At 41.4% G+C, this 18,170-nt stretch overlaps 1 protein-coding gene and 1 non-coding gene across 3 annotated transcripts in view; one reads left to right on the top strand and one right to left on the bottom strand.

Moving 5' to 3' along the window:
- Window positions 1-18,170, bottom strand: part of LOC116275388 (sorting nexin-3) — a 51,620-nt gene that overhangs the window by 17,507 nt on the left and 15,943 nt on the right. The window lies entirely within an intron of this gene.
- LOC116275591 lies at window positions 15,415-15,518 on the top strand. The gene has a single exon (XR_004184706.1). It is a non-coding gene; the product is annotated as a small nucleolar RNA U13 (small nucleolar RNA).

The following is an 18,170-nucleotide window of genomic DNA, read 5'->3' as shown; positions in this document are numbered from 1 at the left end:
GTCTAGAATGTATGACACATAAAAAGTTTCAGGCCGGGCGCGGTGGCTCATGCCTCAAATCCCAGCACTTTGAGAGGCCGAGGCGGGTGGCTCACTTGAGGTCAGGAGTTCAAGACCAGCCTGGCCAACACAGTGAAACCCCATCTCTACTAAAAATACAAACATTAGCTGGGCGAGGTGGCACGAGCCTATAATTTCTGCTACTCGGGAGGCTGCGGCAGGATAATCGCTTGAACCCGGGAGGCGGAGGTTGCAGTGAGGTGAGATCATGCCACTGCACTACCGCTTGGGCAACAGAGTGAGACTCCACCTCAACAACAACAAAAAAATTTCAGAACAGTATATTCCATAGCATAATACCATTTGTGTAATACAAAAAGCACGAAGGAATTGACAATTGATTTGGCCCGGATTCATTCATTCTTTCCCTTCCTTTTTTTTCCTTTCCTCGGTCTCTCTGCTTCCCCTCCCTCCCTGCCTTCCTTCCTTTAGAGACAGGGTCTCCCTAAGTTGCTCAGGCTGGTCTTGAACTCCTGGGCTCAAGGGATCCTTCCACCTCAGCCTCCCAAAGTGCTGGGATTTGAGGTGTGAGCCACTGCATACAGCCAGCCGGGACTCTTTTTTGTTTTGTTTTTGAGACAGAGTTTCGCTCTTGTTGCCCATGCTAGAGTGCAATGGCCTCAGCCAGGACAGAGCTAGCCATACTATAAGACAGTTGAAAACGGTGACAATGGTGTGAGCTAAATGCAGAGAAGAAGTAAGTACAGGGTATATTTAGTATATATTTCTTGAATATTCTAAAGCATAGGCAGTGGTGGGAAATAAAACTGAAAAGTTTAAACTGGACTCTAAATATAGGGCTAAGGTGCCTACCTGTGAGCACCGGGAGTTAATATGTTTGAATAGAAAAATGATAGCTATGAACAGAAAAAATAGAACAGAGAAGTTACCACAGAAGTAGAAGCCACAGATGAGCTGCATGTAGGTTTAAGGTGTAGAATTAAGAACAGATGGCTCTAGTTAATTCTTAGGTTTATCTGCTTTGAAGTGTATGGACAAGAGTCAGACTACTGAGGCAAATTACAGCAAAAATCCCTTAAAGGTTTTATCTTGGATGTCACTTTAAATGCTCTAGATTTATCCAGAAAGAATGAATTCTGAAATTAAATGTAAATCAGGCTTAAATATTGTTAACTTACTTTAAGATGACTAAAACTTTTGAAATTTAAACAGCAAGATTTAGTATTCTCTCACCCCAATATTCATATTTTCCCCCAATTTTAAGAGAAGTTTCTTAGTATCAGGCTGAGTATGAAGTGGAAGCCATAATTTTCTTCCTAGCTACTGTTCATTTTATTTCCTAACAGGTAAAAGTGTCAAATACAACCATCTGTATGAAATAGTATTTGTAGGAAATACAAGAAATATGTTATTTGTGGTAAATAACAATAGATCAGCCAATATGGGCACAGTGATCACAGACAGGTAAGATGGGAGACAAGCAAAAGTATAGCATGGGGCAAGAACCAAAAAGTAAGCCACAGCCTTCATCTATTTGTATAGGTATATATTAGCAAATGCCGAAGACAGTGAGTTTGAGTAACCCTGGACTACTTTAGACTTCAGTTTTGTTCATGGAGTTCAAAAGTTCTGCAAATCACGTTTCATCATATATCTGAAGCAAAGACAGAGGCTCAAATAATCTGGATAGCTCTCAAGGGTTCTATGTAAGAAACCCAATATTAACAGTCACTTAAAGCTATGTCAGGGCCCAAACTAACATTTAAAGAGCAGATAATTATAATTATCTGCATCTCAAAAAAGTTAAGTTCGTTGCCTGGAATCCACTGAGTCTATAAAACTATCTTATTCCACACTCAAAATATGCCTTTGTTAATTGTTATTTGCCAAATGCTAATCTGTTACCACTACTTAGTAACATTTCTTTGGAAAACTATAAAATAGATTACCAATATTATCAAAGACGACAGGAAAAAACAGAGGGTCTCGCTGTGTTGCCAAGGGTGGAGTACAGTGGCAAGATCCTAGCATACAACAGACACTTGGGCTGGAGGGATCCTCCCACCTCTGGTGGTTATTTATTTATTTATTTTTTTGAGACAGAGTCTTGCCTTGTCACTCAGGCTGGAGTGCAATGGCGCAATCTCAGCTCACTGCAACCTCTGCCTCCTGCCTCAGTCTTCCGCATAGCTGGGATTACAGGCGCGCATTACCATGCCTGGCTAATTTTTTTGTATCTTTAGTAGAGATGGGATTTCACCATGTTGGCCAGGATGGTCTTGAACTCCTGACCTTGTGATCCCCCCACCTCGACCTCCCAAAGTGCTGAGATTATCGGCGTGAGCCACTGCACATTTCAAAGGTTCTCTGGACTAAAAGCTTATTCTTCATTTAAATGACTTCTTCTCAGCCTTATTAAGAGTTCATCTAGGTTATAAACCATATCTCAAGGTCACAGGTAGACACCTTAGCCCCATATTTAGAGTGCAGTTTAAACTTTTCGGTTTTATTTCCCACCATTCCCTACGCTTTAGAATATTCAAGAATTATATACTGCACGTTGTTTCTTTAGTCATCTTTTTTTTTTTTTTTTTTTTTTTTTTCAAGGCACGAGACGGAGTCTCACTGTGTCTCCCAGGCTGGAGTGCAGTGGCGCGATCTCGGCTCACTGCAAGCTCCGCCCCCCGGGTTCACGCCATTCTCCCGCCTCAGCCTCCCAAGTAGCTGGGACTACAGGCGCCCGCTACCGCGCCCGGCTAGTTTTTTGTATTTTTAGTAGAGACGGGGTTTCACCATGTTAGCCAGGATAGTCTCAATCTCCTGACCTTGTGATCCACCCGCCTCGGCCTCCCAAAGTGCTGGGATTACAGGCTTGAGCCACCGCGCCCGGCCTCTTTAGTCATCTTTAACCTAGAAGAGTCGCCCCTGCCTTGTTGTCATTGAAGACATTGACAATAAAGAGTTCAGGCTAGCTATCTGAGCTACAGTCTACATTTGGGTTTGTCTGTTTCCTCATGACCAGTTTTGTTATGCATTATTGGCAGTAATGTTCCTAAACCACAGGAATGTTGATGTTTTCTGAGGCATCACATCACAAGGCATATAATGTCAGTTTGTCCCATGACTGGGTCACTTGGTAAGGAGAGGTCAGATTCCTCCAATAGTTATCTTTCCCACCTTTTAATACCTTTTTCTTGAACCAGCCCTTCATAATAAAATTTAGTGCCATTTAGAATTTGCCCAGCGAATTTGAACTTACAAAACTATCAGACCACAGAATAAACTCTGCTTCTTGGAGAATTCACATTTTTAGGTGAAGTTATTTATCTAACTTTAACCATTAGGAGAGAAATTGCTTTACTGAAGGAAAGCCCCACTCCCTGCCAAATACAGTATTAATATACAGATGTATTAAGTACAGTATGTTCTCAATTTGTTGATTTAATAAACAGAATTAAAGAAGGGTTTATAGTCTACTTCGATATTTGTACTCTTCTGGAGAAATTCAGGGTAATGCTCAAGCTAGTAGGTATCTTGCTTTTCATTTGCAAGATGAGAATATATTTTGCTTGGCTCATGAAAAAGTGATGAAATAATTACAAGATCCTGGGACATTCAAAGAACTAGAAAAGAACAAGACTAAAAACCTGAAGAGAATTGTTCAATGTTATTTTGTTGCTATTTGTATATACCAGGAACAAAACTGCAAAGTGATAAAATGTTAAGAGACACATGTGTATGCCAGATACTAAACCAGCCATTTTCTACAAAAAGTATTACTAATCACACAGGGTAAGATCATCAGGAATGCAAATGGACATTACATACTAAGGAAAAGATTTTTGAAACCATGGTATAGAGGTCTAAAACAAGTGCTCCCTTCAAGTCTAAGCATAAGAAACTACCACATTATTGGTCTCCAAAAAGGTAGGTCTTATACACTTACACAGGCTGACCTATTAAAGTCAGCAGCTCACAGATACCCTATATGTTACCTGATTATCACTGATAGCCAAGCAGAAAACCAAGCCTCAAAATGTGATCACCTGAATATAGCTTAACAATAGATATTAGAAAAATGTTTACTAGGTGTTTCTAGTATTTCTTCAGATAGTGTCACGTGTACATTTGAAAAGAGACTGGCAACAACATCAAAAGTATACTCAATAGGCCATACTCTATTCAACCAATCCTAAGAGATGTAAATGGATGCCCCACTACAGTTCTCATTAAACAGCCGCATTTCTCCAAATATCTACATCTAGAGATAAAAGATAAACTGAGAAGTGCTTAAGCTATTACTTCTCCCTTCAGTACTTTTGATACCTGTTTTACCCAATCTGGAACAGCATGAATAACTGGAGATATGGTTTATAACCTAGATGAACTCTTAATAAGGCTGAGAAGAAGTCATTTAAATGAAGAATAAGCTTTTAGTCCCGAGAACCTTTGAAATGTAGATTGTCACTAAGCCAAAGTATTTAGTTTCTTTCTTTAAAAAATAAGGACATGGCCTTCCAGTGATACAATTCCTCGTTATTTTAAAAGAAGTATCCTTTATGGTATAATTTCCAAAACAGTAGAGAATTATCTAGACTAGCTTAAATCCATAAACCAAGGAATTCCAGATATTTTCCTACATTGCCCATATTCTTCATTTGTGAATTAGCAACAAGACTCACTGGAGAGCTCACACAAGGTTTTCAATGAGTAATCTCTAATGAAACTGTGCAATAATAACTCTATTTTAAAGGAAAATTCATTCACAACAATTCATGCAGATTTACATAATCCTACAGGCTTATGCTGAAATAAAACTGTCTATTAATAGTCTAACACCTTTTTTGGACAATCTTTAAAATGCAAAACTATTTTCTGTATCTTCCCAACTTGTCCATGCTAAGAAACACACTCAAGTGACACCAACTAGAGAATCTCCTGCAACTGATCTAGGGTGGAATCTGGACATCAGCATTTTCAAATGATTCTCAAGTGCATCCAGGGTCAAGAACTGCTGCCCCAGGAGTTCGAGACCAGCCTGGCCAACATGGCAAAACCCTGTCTCTACTAAAAATACAAAAATTAGCCGGGCGTGGTGGCACACACCTGTAATTCCAGCAACTCGGGAGGCTGAGGCAGGAGAATCGCTTGAGACCGGGAGGCAGAGGTTGCAGTGAGCCAAGGTTGTTCCACTGCACTCCAGCCTGGCTGACAGAGGGAATAACTGCTGCCCTAGACTTAACAAATGTGAAAGAGGGTAGGAACTTGAGAATTCGTACAACCACCAAGTAATTCTGGTTTAGCTGGGACAGATATGGGCGATAATATTTTACCTCTTTAAGGGTAGTGATTTGGAATAATACTGTGAGAATGGAGTGTAAAGTCATTATAAGTAAAACTATGATGTGGAAGCCAGTTAAAGAATATTGGTTAAGAAGCTCTATTCAGTAAGTACTCGTATTTTCTAAGCTTCTACATATGGAGCATCAGGCCGCTATGGACCACAGGGATCTCAAGACATCCTCCTCAAGGGTTATATTTACATTATATTTACAGTGTGAAGGGGGGATGGGGACGGGAGAATGGAATACTCTTCCAAGATTCATTACATGTGGCATTTACAACCACAATCACATAGCTCTTTGATGTTTGAATGAAAGGGTGGAGACCAGTATTTGAGAATCAGGGTAAAATTAAAATATATATAAAACATATACATGTGACAGCTGGGTGCGGTGGCTCACGCTTGTAATCCCAGCACTTTGGGAGGCCGAGGCGGGTGGATCACCTGAGGTCAGGAGTTCAAAACCAGCCTGGCCAAAATGGCAAAACCTGTCTCTACCAAAAGTATAAAAATTAACCAGGCATGGGGGCATATGCCTGTAGTTCCAGCTACTCGGAGGCCGAGGCAGGAGAATCGCTTGAACCCAGGAGGCGAAGGTTGTGGTGAGCCAAAATTGCACCACTGCACTCTAGCCTGGGCGACAGAGTGAGACTCTGTCACAAAAAACAAAACAAAACATATACATGTGAATATACTGAGTTTGCATGGTGGACGTACAAAAGATATCCTTACAATTAAAAAACATACATACTGGCTTGTAGATATTCCATTTCAGTATACAGCCTTTTAGATTTTTATATATACAAATCTTGGCCGGGCGCGGTGGCTCAAGCCTGTAATCCCAGCACTTTGGGAGGCCGAGACGGGTGGATCACGAGGTCAGGAGATCGAGACCATCCTGGCGAACACGGTGAAACCCCGTCTCTACTAAAAAATACAAAAAACTAGCCGGGCGAGATGGCGGGCGCCTGTAGTCCCAGTTACTTGGGAGGCTGAGGCAGGAGAATGGTGTAAACCCGGGAGGCGGAGCTTGCAGAGAGCTGAGATCCGGCCACTGCACTCCAGCCCGGGCGACAGAGCGAGACTCTGTCTCAAAAAAAAACAAAAAAACAAAAAAAAACAAACAAAAAAATCTTATTTTTATTAAATACATTATCAGCTTCTCATATCATTGACATGATTATATATAGGCATCCCTGGGTGAGAGGCTGTATAGTACAATGATTAAGCACACAGTTCTGGAACTAGAAAATCTGGTTTTAATCTGAATTCCTGCATTAACCAGCTATCTAACTCTGGGCAAAATGCTATGGATGAAAACTAGATGAAGCCTTGATACAGATCCAGGGAGTTTAAATATTTTCCTTAGGATAAACCCTAAAGGTGAAATTCCTAGGCCAAAGACTATAAATATTAAGTCTTCAGGCCGGGCGCGGTGGCTCAAGCCTGTAATCCCAGCACTTTGGGAGGCCGAGACGGGTGGATCATGAGGTCAGGAGATCGAGACCATCCTGGCTAACACGGTGAAACCCCGTCTCTACTAAAAAATACAAAAAAATAGCCGGGCGCGGTGGCGGGCGCCTGTAGTCCCAACTACTCGGGAGGCTGAGGCAGGAGAATGGCGTGAACCCGGGAGGCGGAGCTTGCAGTGAGCTGAGATCCGGCCACTGCACTCCAGCCTGGGCGGCAGAGCGAGACTCCGTCTCAAAAAAAAAAAAAAAAAAAAATAAATAAATAAATAAATAAATAAATAAATAAATATTAAGTCTTCAAGTTGTCCTCCAGAAAGGCTACTTTGCTGTAAAATGAGAAGAACACTGCAGTAGTAGTAGCTACTTTACTTTAGTAGCCTACAATAAACCATAACACTCAATATTTAAATATTGTTCTGTATCCTCTCTCACACTGGCTTGGCCATGTGACTGCCTTTGATCAAACATTTGTGAATTGGGGCCTGTCCTCTTGGAACATCTGTTCATAAAGACATTCTCTCTTGGGATCCTGTCACCGCTATTCTGTGAGAAGTCTAGCTCTCCCCATGAAGAACTGAGGACCTGATCTACATTCCCATCTGAGCTCCCAGCTGGCAGCCAGCCATATGACTGAGTTATCTCGAAAATAAATCTTCCAGTCCCAGTCAAGTGTCTCTACAGATATCAAGTGGAATAGAGACAAGTCATGACTTCTAAGACCTGACCAAACTGTAGAACTGTAATGAAGTGAATGTTTAATTGTAACTGTTTTTGGTCACCAACTTTTAGGGTTTTTACATAGCAATAATCAACTGAAGCAATAACCTGACTTTGGTAGAGTTATGCTAAACAAGACACAGATTATGAGAGGATAGTATTTCATCTCTAAAAACTTGGTAACTCAAAAGTATGTAGACTTGGGCCAGGTGCAGTGGCTCACACCTGTAATCCCAGCATGTTGGGATGCCACTTGAGGTCAGGAGATCACGACTAGCCTGCCCAATATGGTGAAACCCCGTCTCTACTAAAAATACAAAATTAGCCAGGCATGGTGGCACATGCCTGTAGTCCCAGCTACTCGGGAGACTGAGGCACAAGAATCGCTTGAACCTGGGAAGCAGAGGTTGCAGTGAGCTGATATCACGCACTGCACTCCAGCCTGGGCGACAGAGTGAGACTCTACCTTAAAAAAAAAAAAGTATATAAGACTTGTTATTTAACTCTTTGCTCTTTACTTCTTTTCTAATTCCTTAATTAGCTTCTGATTATATTCTGAGTAGTTGAGGTTCCTCAGTAATACAGAAAAGTCAATTAATTCTGGATTATTCAGCAAGGAAAGAATTCCTTCATAATTTAGAAATCTGATAAAATGAGCTAAAGTTTTTCTATGCTAAAGAAAGGTAAGATTCTAAATAAAAACTGTAATTTAAGACTGAGTTGCTCTCTACAATAAATAACTTACTAAACCTCTAAGAATAGTTGTATGAAACAGTTTTGGCCGGGCATGATGGCTTGTGCCTGTAATCCCAGCACTTTGGGAGGCTGAAGCAGAATGATTGCTTGAAGTCAGGAGTTCAATACCAAGCTGGCCAACACAGCAATACCCTGTCTCTCTCTCTACCTCTCTCTCTCTCTCTCTCTCTCTCTATATATATATAAAATAGTTTGCCACCTATATTATAAAAGAACAAAACTAAGCTGTTTCTTCAAAGCTTGAAGTATTACCTGGAAAACTATAAAAAACATGAAAATGAATGTTTAATAAGTCTAAATTCTCTAACACATGAGTGATACATATAGTAATAAACTCTTCCAGTCAGAGTGATTAGCTATAACAGCAACTAGACAATGACATTAAACACTACACACATGCATGCTTTAAATTTGCAGATTGACAGTAGTGCCATTACAACACTTTACTCCTTTCATAAAGCTCCACAAAGAATGTTTATTGTTCTAACAGCCTGAGAGTACTCAAATCACTAACATAAAAATCTGTTTATTAGAAATGGAAAGTAACTGTCTAAGAATCCCCCAAATAAACCATGGTTAAGAGGAGCTGCGACTTGCCATCAAAAGTTTCAATACATAATCAGGTCAGCACAATTTAAAATATTTTCTGGCTTCTTTAACTGTTAGGTATAATAAGCGTTTGAGGTGGAGCTGGAGAGCAGAATATTCTGGTTCTTTTCCTCATAATTTAAAGTTGATTTCTAAGTACTTCGGCCACCTTTCTCTCTACCTTCCAATACCTTCCCCTCTACTCTGAGTTGCAGAGTTCGTAAGAAAAGGAAATCATTCCAGATCCTTTATCTCTAGCCCTCAAATCTTACTTGGAAGCATGGTAAGATTTTAAACCATGACATCTATCAATATTGATTATGACAGCTCATTAGCCATTAAAATGATTTTACTTAGAATGCTAATAAGTACACAGCATAAAAGGCATGAAGAAACTACCATGAGGCCAGGTGCGGTGGCTCACGCCTGTAATCCCAGCACTTTGGGAGGCCGAGGCAGGCAGATCAATCACCTGAGGTCAAGAGCTCGAGACCAGCCTGGCTAACATGGTGAAGCCCCATCTCTACTAAAAATACAAAAATTAGCCAGGCATGGCGGTGAGTGCCTGTAGTCCAGCTACTCAGGAGTCTGAGGCAGGAGAATCACGTGAACCAGGGAGGCGGAGGTTGCAGTGAGCTGAAATTGCGCCACTGCACTCTAGCCTGGGGGACAAGAGTGAGACTCCGTTTCAAAAAAAAAGAATCTACCATGATAGGCTGGGTGCAGTGGCTCGTATCTGTAATCCTAGCACCTTGGAAGGCTGAGGTAAGCTGACTGCTTGAACTCAGGAGTTTGAGACCAGCCTTGGCAACATAGCAAAACCCTATCTTTACTAAAATACAAAATTAGCCAGGCATGGTGGCACACGCCTGTAGTCTCAGCTACTCGGGAGGCTGAAGTGGGAGATCACCTGAGCCCAGGAGGTCAAGGCTGAAGTGAGCTGCCCACTCCAGCCTGGGCAACAGAGCAAGACTCTGCCTCCAAAAAAAAAAAAAAAAGAATCAACTATAATGGATATCCCTCTTCCCCAAAAAGAATCTACCATGAACTACGTACATGAACATTGTGTCCCTGCATTAGCTGATTTTATGACACAGTTAAGAATTATAAGAGGATACCCAAGCAGAGTAGGTGTCACAGTACAGACAAAAATAGGTCAGGAAAGAGAATTAAAGAGAAGGAATACCACTAGGGAGGTTTCTGTAAGACAGTACACAATTTTTGGAGTACATTATGATAAAAACATGTATGTACAATGTTTCAGTCTCAGAGGCTTTAAAGCTAACAAAATTGTTCTAAGTATACTTTTTATAGCTACTTACACCATTATGTATCAAAAGCGTTTGTGAGAGCCAGGTACAGTGGCATGTGCCTGTAGTCCCAGCTACTAGAGAGCCTAAGGTAGGCGGATCCTTTGAGCCCAGGAATTTGAGACCAGCCTAGGCAACTCAGTGAAACCTCCACCTCAAACCCCCCTAAAAAAGAAATTTTTTTTTAAAAAAAAGTGTCCCAGTTTTGATGCTCACATTTGTGGATGAAGAGTTTAAAGTCTCTTATTTTTCCGCTCACCTAAGAAATTCCAGGTTTTATTCACTAAGGCTGTATCTTAACAAGGTTCAAATAATTGGTGTATCACTTTTGTAGTGGAAGTTCTTGACATGTTGCATGAGGTGGGGGGAAAATGCAAACAAATAAATATTTGCTTTGTACCAATGATAAGAGCTAACCACAAACCCGTGACACCTTTTCTTTCTTTTTTTTTGGAGACAGAGCCTCACAGGTCACCCAGGCTGGACTGCCATGTGCAATCTCGGTTCACTGAAACTTCCATCTCCTGGGTTCAAGCGGTTTTCCTACGTCAGCCTCCTGAGTAGCTAGAATTACATGCATGTGCCCCCAAATCCTGCTAATTATTATTATTATTATTATTATTTTTTTGAGACGGAGTCTCGCTCTGTCGCCCAGGCTGGAGTACAGTGGCTGGATCTCAGCTCACTGCAAGCTCCACCTCCCGGGTTTACGCCATTCTCCTGCCTCAGCCTCCAGAGTAGCTGGGACTACAGGCGCCCGCCACCTCGCCCGGCTAGTTTTTTGTATTTTTCAGTAGAGACGGGGTTTCATCACATTGGCCAGGCTGTTCTCGAACTCCTGACCTCAAGTGATCCACTCGCCTCAGCCTCCCAAAGCGCTGGGATTACAGGCGTGAGCCACTGTGCCCAGCCCTTGATGCCTTTTCTGATTCCTAGAAGTAGCAGGGAAAAATGGATTAGTCAAGCAGACCCGGGATCAACTCCTCTTTCTGGAACTCATTAACAGTATGATCACGCCAAATTACCAAATTACTTTCCTTCTCTAATCTGAGTTTTACCATCTTTAAAATGAGCCAGGTGCAGTGGCTCATGTTTGTGATCCCAGCTACTCCGGAGGACTGCTTGAGGCCAAGAGTTCAAGACCAGCCTGGGCAACATAGCAAGACCCTGTCTCAAGAAAGAAAAGAAAAGAAAAGAAAGCAAAAGAAAGGAAAAGAAAGGAAAGGAAAAGGAAAAGAAAAGAAAGAAAATACTGTCAATTACCTTAATAATTAAGTAGAAACTATTATTATACATTCTTCTCACATATTGTCACAGGTTATCACTTACTGAATACTTAATGTAGGGCAAATATTATGCCTTAAGTCACATTTACTCCCCTGAAGTTTTATTTTATGGTTGAAGACATTCAAAAGAGAAGAATTAAGCAACTTGTTCAAGGTCACATTTCCATTAACAAGAGAGAGGATTCTTGCACAGGTTCAACTTTAAAGTCTATGCTCTAAAGTCATACTATGGTTATAGTACCTGACCCAAAGCAGATATTAAATAAAGCTTTAAAACTCTACTAAATGAGCATTTAATGACTACCTCGACAACTACTATGTTCAAGGGGCATGGGAATATTTGATTAAGAGGCTTCTAAAAACATTTAAACACTGCATAAAAAGTGTTTCTGAGCACCCATAAATTAAGAGTAAAAGCATAATAACGTAAAGAAAAACATAACATGAATAAGACCATTTCTCTTAAAAATATGAGAACCTAAAAGGTATAAAATAAAAAGGTAAAGGGGGAACTGCTGGAATAGTAGAGTGAAGTTCAACAGAGCCTCTCTCCAAAATTCAATGAAAAAAACTAGACAAACACACCAAACCACCATATCAGAACTCTGGAAAGTGGGCACAGGCGTATAACAAATTGAAAAGTGATCATTCAAGAAAAACTACTCAACTCAGTTAAGAAGAGCAGAAGTCTGCATGTGAGTTTTTTGTTTTTGTTTTTGAGAAGGAGTCTCGCTCTTGTTGCCCAGGCTGGAGTGCAGTGGTGCGATTTCAGCTTTTGGCAACCTCTGCCTTGTGGGTTCAAGCGATTCTTCTGCCTCAGCCTCCCGAGTAGCTGGGATTACGGGCACCCGCCACCACGCCTGGCTAATTTTTGTATTTTCAGTAGATATGCAGTTTCACCATGTTAGCCAGGCTGGTCTCAAAATCCTGACCTCAGGTGATCCACCCGCCTCGGCCTTCCAGAGTGTTGGGATTACAGGCATGAGCCACCGTGCCCAGCCAGAAGTCTGTGTGTTTTAACCTAGGGCTATTGTTACCATGTTCCACCAGCTCTATCAATGGTAGTTCTACCAGGATGGGGCAAGCTGTGAAAACCAACACCATCACTGCTGGAGGGGGGCCACTGGTTAGGAGTAGAATATAGAAAAGTCCCAAATGCGGGACTATTGTTGAAACCAACAGCAATATTGGCAGCAAACAGTTGGGAAGGCTAATATTGCAGCAACCCAAGGTTGCAATATTGGGGGCAAGCAACAAACCAGCAGACTTACCAGAAGAATTACATAGCCATGGTGGGCCTTGATTAGCTCCCAGGTATCTGTGGAGGTCTGAGGGTCTGTGTGATGTCAGGCGCGGTGGTTCACGCCTGTAATCCTAGCACTTTGGGAGTCTGAGGCAGGTGGATCACGAGGTCAGGAGTATGAGACCAGCCTGGCCAACATGGTGAAACCCTGTCTCTACTAAAAATACAAAAAATTAGCTGGGTATGGTGGCACATGCCTATAATCCCAGCTACTTGGGAGGCTGAGGCAGAAGAATCTCTTGAACCCAGGAGGTCCAATGGAGGCTGCAGTGAGCCAAGATCACGCCACTGCACTCAAGCTTGAGCGACAGAGCAAGACTCCGTCTCAAAAAAAAAAGTATGTGTGCTTACACAAAGCTGTATGCATGCTCAGCTGGAAAGGACCCTAGTCATAGAAACATCCATGGCTCAATGACACCTTTAACAGACACAGGACAGCCATGGACATGAGAAGACGGCACGAAGTAAAAGCTGGGGCAAACTTGTAAACTGCCTGAACTTTGACTTTGTTTTCCAACTTGCATTGGCAAAAAGCAGAAGCTAGTCAGGTGCAGTGGCTCACGCCTGTAATCCTAACACTTTGGAAGGCGAAGGTGGGAGGACTGCTTAAGGCTAGGAGTTCAAGACCAACCTGGCCAACAGAGCAAGACCCTGTCTCTTAAAAAAGAAAAAGGCTGAAGCCTCACTGGCTGCAGTAGCTACGCATAACCTTTGACCAGTCATTTCTGACCACTAAGAGAAACTGACAAACTGACTCAGGGTGACCCTTAGAAAACCTGGCAAAAAAAAATTGATCTCTGCTATCACCACCTCATACTACAGACTTAATGCAGGCAACTCCCTAAAAAAAAAATAGCAACCACCACCTCCCTTTGGGAAGGGGCAGGAGGCAATCTAACTCAGAGTCTCCACAATGTATTATCTAAAACGTTCAGTTTAACAAAAAATTATGAGACATGCAAAGAAACTGGAAAGTGTGAGCCATAGATAGGATAAAAAGTCAGAAACTGTCTCTGGGGAGGTTCAGCTGTTCAGCTGTCCAGGATTTCCAAGCAGCTATCAATACGTTCAAATTAAAGGAAACCATGCTTAAAGAACTGAAAGAAAAGCATGATGACAATGATTCAAGGAATAGAGAATCTCAACAAAAAGATTATAAAAAAAAAAAACACTGAATTGGACCTCTACAGCTGAAAAGTATAATAGCTGAAACGAAAAATTAACTGAAGGGGATCAACAGTGGATTCAAACTGGCAGACAAAAGCATCAGCAAACTTGAAGACACATCAAGAAATTGTCCAATCTGAAAAGCAGAAAGAAAGAAAAAAATAAGAATGAACAGAGTCTCAGGGACCTGTAGGATACCAACAAGCCTATCAACACACATGTAACGGGAGTCCCATGATGACAGAAACAATAAATAATGGCTCAAAACTTTAAAAATTTGACTAAACCCTTAATCTATACATCCAAGAAGCTCAATGAACTCTAAGTAGGATAAACACAAAGAGATCCCCACCCAACAATCACAGTAAAACTGTTAAAAGCTAAAGAAAAGCAAAATCTTGAATTTAGTGGCAAGAGAAATCTACTCATCAATACAGGGGATCCATAGTAAGATTAAGAGCTGACTTCTCACCAGAAACAATGGAGACAAGGAAGCAGTAGCATATTAAGAGTGCTCAAAGAAAAAAAGAAAATCAACAAAGAATTCCCTATCCAGTGTGGTAGGCTGAATTCCAAGATGGTGCCTAAAATTGCCACCACTTGGCAGACACACCTCCCTGAGAATGTGAGAAAGGCCTATGAATGAGATGGATGTCACTTCCATAATTAGGTTACATTACATGGCAAAGGTGAAGGGATTTTACAGATATTAAACTCCCTAATCAGTTTGACTTTGACTTCACCGAGTTTTTTTGTGAGTAGTCTTGACTTAACCAGGTGAGCCCCTTAAAAAGGGGCTTTAGTCTTCACTGAGATCAAAGAGGTTTTTTTCCACTGGCCTTTAAGAGGAAGGCTACTCTAAACTCTACAGCTCCAGGAAAATAATACTGCCCACAACTGTGTAAGCCTGGAAGAGAACTCCGGAGCCTTAGATGAAACCACAACCCTGACCAACCTTCCTTGATTATAGGCACTGTGAGACTCCAAGCAAAATGTCCAGATAAGCCATATTCAGACTTCTCACTTACAGAAACTTGTGAGATATTTGGTGGTGTTTTTTAAATAATTAAAAACTCAATCTATTTATTTAAATTTTTACTTTTTCAAAGACACAGTGTCTTGCTTATTTCCCAGGCTGGAGTACAGGCTATTTACAGGCATGATCACAGCACAATGCAGCCGCCTCAAACTCCTGGGCTAAAGTGATTCTCCTGTCTTAGCCTCCTGTGTAGATGGGACTATAGGCACAAACCACTGCACCTGGCTGGGGGTGTTTTGAGAGCTACAATTGTGGTAATTTTTAATTCAGCAATAAAAAACTAATACATCTAACAAGACTATCCTTCAAAAATAAAAACATGAAGACAGTCTCAGACAAAAAAAAAAAAAAAAAAAAAAGACTACAAGCCTTCATACTTAGCAGACCTGACTTATAAGAAATACTAAAGAAATCCTTCTGTAGTTTGTAAGCATGATGATTGGGTTTTCATGCTCATGTGTGTGACATGCCTCCTTCAAACCTTGTTATGACTTCAGCACATTACCCATCTGATGGGAACCTTAGAAGAAGAAAAAAGAAATACTAAAGAAAGCCCTTCAGGCTGAAAAAAATGATACCAGATGGTAAATGAAATCCACATGAAGAGCCAGGTGTGGTGGCTCACACCTGTAATCCCAGTATTTTAGGAGGCCAAGGGCGGGGTGGATCACCTGAGGTTGAGAGTTCGAGACCAGCCTGGCCACCATGGTGAAACTCCCTCTCCACTGAAAATACAAAAATTAGCCAGGCGTGGTGGTATGCGCCTGTAATCCCAGCTACTTGGAAGGCTGAGGCACAAGAATCGCATGAACCTGGGAGGTGAAGGTTGCAGTGAGCCGAGATTGTGCCACTGCACCCCAGCCTGGGTGAGAAAGTGAGACTCTGCCTCAAAAATCAAAACAGGTTAAAAGTGAAAGGACAGAAAATTACATACCCTGCAAATACTCATAAAAAAACTGGACTGGCTATATTAGTGTTAGATAAAGTAGACTGTAAAACACAACAGATGAGTAAGAACTGAGGGTTCTTGGCAAAAAGTCATAAAGAACTACTTTTTTCCTTGCTTTGATAGTTTGAAGGGAAAGAAACTGCCCTCTCCAGTTCCCCCCCCCTTTTTTTTTCCTTCTTTATGAGATGGTAGGTCTCACCCTGTCACCCAGGGTGGAGTGCAGTAGTGCAATCCTGGCCCACTGCAGCCTTGACCTCCTGGGCTCAAACAATCCTCCCACCTCAGTCTCCCGAGTAGCTGGGACTATAGGTGCACGCCACCATACCTAGCTAATTTTTGTATTTTTTGTAGAGAGGAGGGTCTCATTATGTTACCCAAACTGGTTTTTTACTCTTGACCTCAAGTGATCCTCCTGCTTTGGCCTTCCAAAGTTCTGGGATTACAGGAGATAGCCACTGTACCTGGCCCCTCCATACTATTTGTTTCCATATTTATTACTGCGGTAAAATATGCATAACATAAAATTATCATTTTCAGCATGTTTAAGTGTACAGAGTTCTGTGGCATTAAGTAAATCCATATTGTTATGCAAACATCACCACCATCAATCTCTAGAATATCCACATTTAAAATAATATAGTCTGTAAGAATATAAGGAATTTTTTCTTTTTTCTTTTTTGGCTCTGTTGCCAGGTGGGAGTGCGGTGGCACTATCTCAGCTCACTGCAACCTGCAACCTCTACCTCTTGGGTTCAAGAAATTATGTCTCAGCCTTCCCAGTAGCTGGGACTACAGGCATTCGTCACCATGCCCGCCTAATTTTTCGTATTTTTAGTAGAGATGGGGTTTCGTCATGTTGCCAGTCTGGTCTTGAACTTCTGACCTCAAGTAATCCACCCACCTCGGCCTCCTAAAGTGCTGGGGTTACAGGCATGAGCCACTGTGCCCGGCCAAGAAAATTTTTTTTTTTTTTTAAAGTTCTGGGATACTTGTGCAAAACGTGCAGGTTTGTTACATAGGTATACATGTGCCATGGTGGTTTGCTGCACCTGTCAACCCGTCATCTAGGTTTTAAGCCCCACATGCATTAGGTATTTGTTCTAATGCTCTCCCTCCCCTTGTCCCCCAGTCCCTGGCAGGTCCTGGTGTGTGATGTTCCCCTCCCTGTGTCCATGTGTTCTCATTGTTCATCTCCCACTAATGAGTGAAAACATGCGGTGTTTGGTTTTCTGTTCCTGTGTTAGTTTGCTGAGGATGGTGGTTTCCAATTTCATCCATGTCCCTGCAAAGGACATGAACTCATTCTTTTTTATGGCTGCATAGTATTCCATGGTGTATATGTGCCACATTTTCTTTATCCAGTCTATCACTGATGGGCATTTGGGTGGGTTCCAAGTCTTCACTATTGTAAATAGTGCTGCAATAAACATACGTGTGCATGTGTCTTTATAGGAGAATGATTTATAATCCTTTGGGTATATATCCAGTAATGGGATTGCTGGATCAAATGGTATATTTCTGGTTCTAGATCCTTGAGGAAATGCCACATTGTCTTCCACAATGGTTGAACTAATTTACACTCCCACCAACAGTGTAAAAGCGTTCCTACTTCTCCACATCGTCGCATCCGTTGTTTCCTGACATTTTAATGACCACCATTCTAACTAGCGTGAGATGGTATCTCACTGTAGTTTTGATTTGCATTTCTCTAATGACCAATGATGATGAGATTTTTAAAATATGTTTGTTGGCCACGTAAATGTCTTCTTTTGAGAAGCGTCTGTTCATATCCTTCACCCACTTTTTGAAGGGGTTGTTTTTTTCTTGTAAATTTAAGTTCCTTGTAGATTCTGGATATTAGACCTTTGTCAGATGGATAGATTGCAAAAATTTTCTCCCATTCTGTAGGTTGCCTGCTCACCCTGATAATAGTTTCTTTTGCTGTGCTGAACCTTTTTAATTAGATTCCATTTGTCAATTTTGGCTTTTGCTGCCATTGCTTTTGGTGTTTTAGTCATGAAGTCTTTGCTCATGTCTATGTTCTGAATGGCACTGCCTAGGTTTTATTCTAGGGTTCTTATGGTTTTAGGTTTTACATTTAAGTCTTTAATCCATCAGAGTTAATTTTTGTATAAGGTGTAAAGAAGGGGTCCAGTTTGTTTTCTGTATATGGCTAACCAGTTTTCCCAGCACTGTTTATTAAATAGGGAATCCTTTC

Source organism: Papio anubis, chromosome 6 (genome assembly GCF_008728515.1).
Source record: "Papio anubis isolate 15944 chromosome 6, Panubis1.0, whole genome shotgun sequence".
Lineage (NCBI taxonomy): Eukaryota > Metazoa > Chordata > Mammalia > Primates > Cercopithecidae > Papio > Papio anubis.
This window is presented reverse-complemented; position numbering and strand designations above follow the sequence as displayed.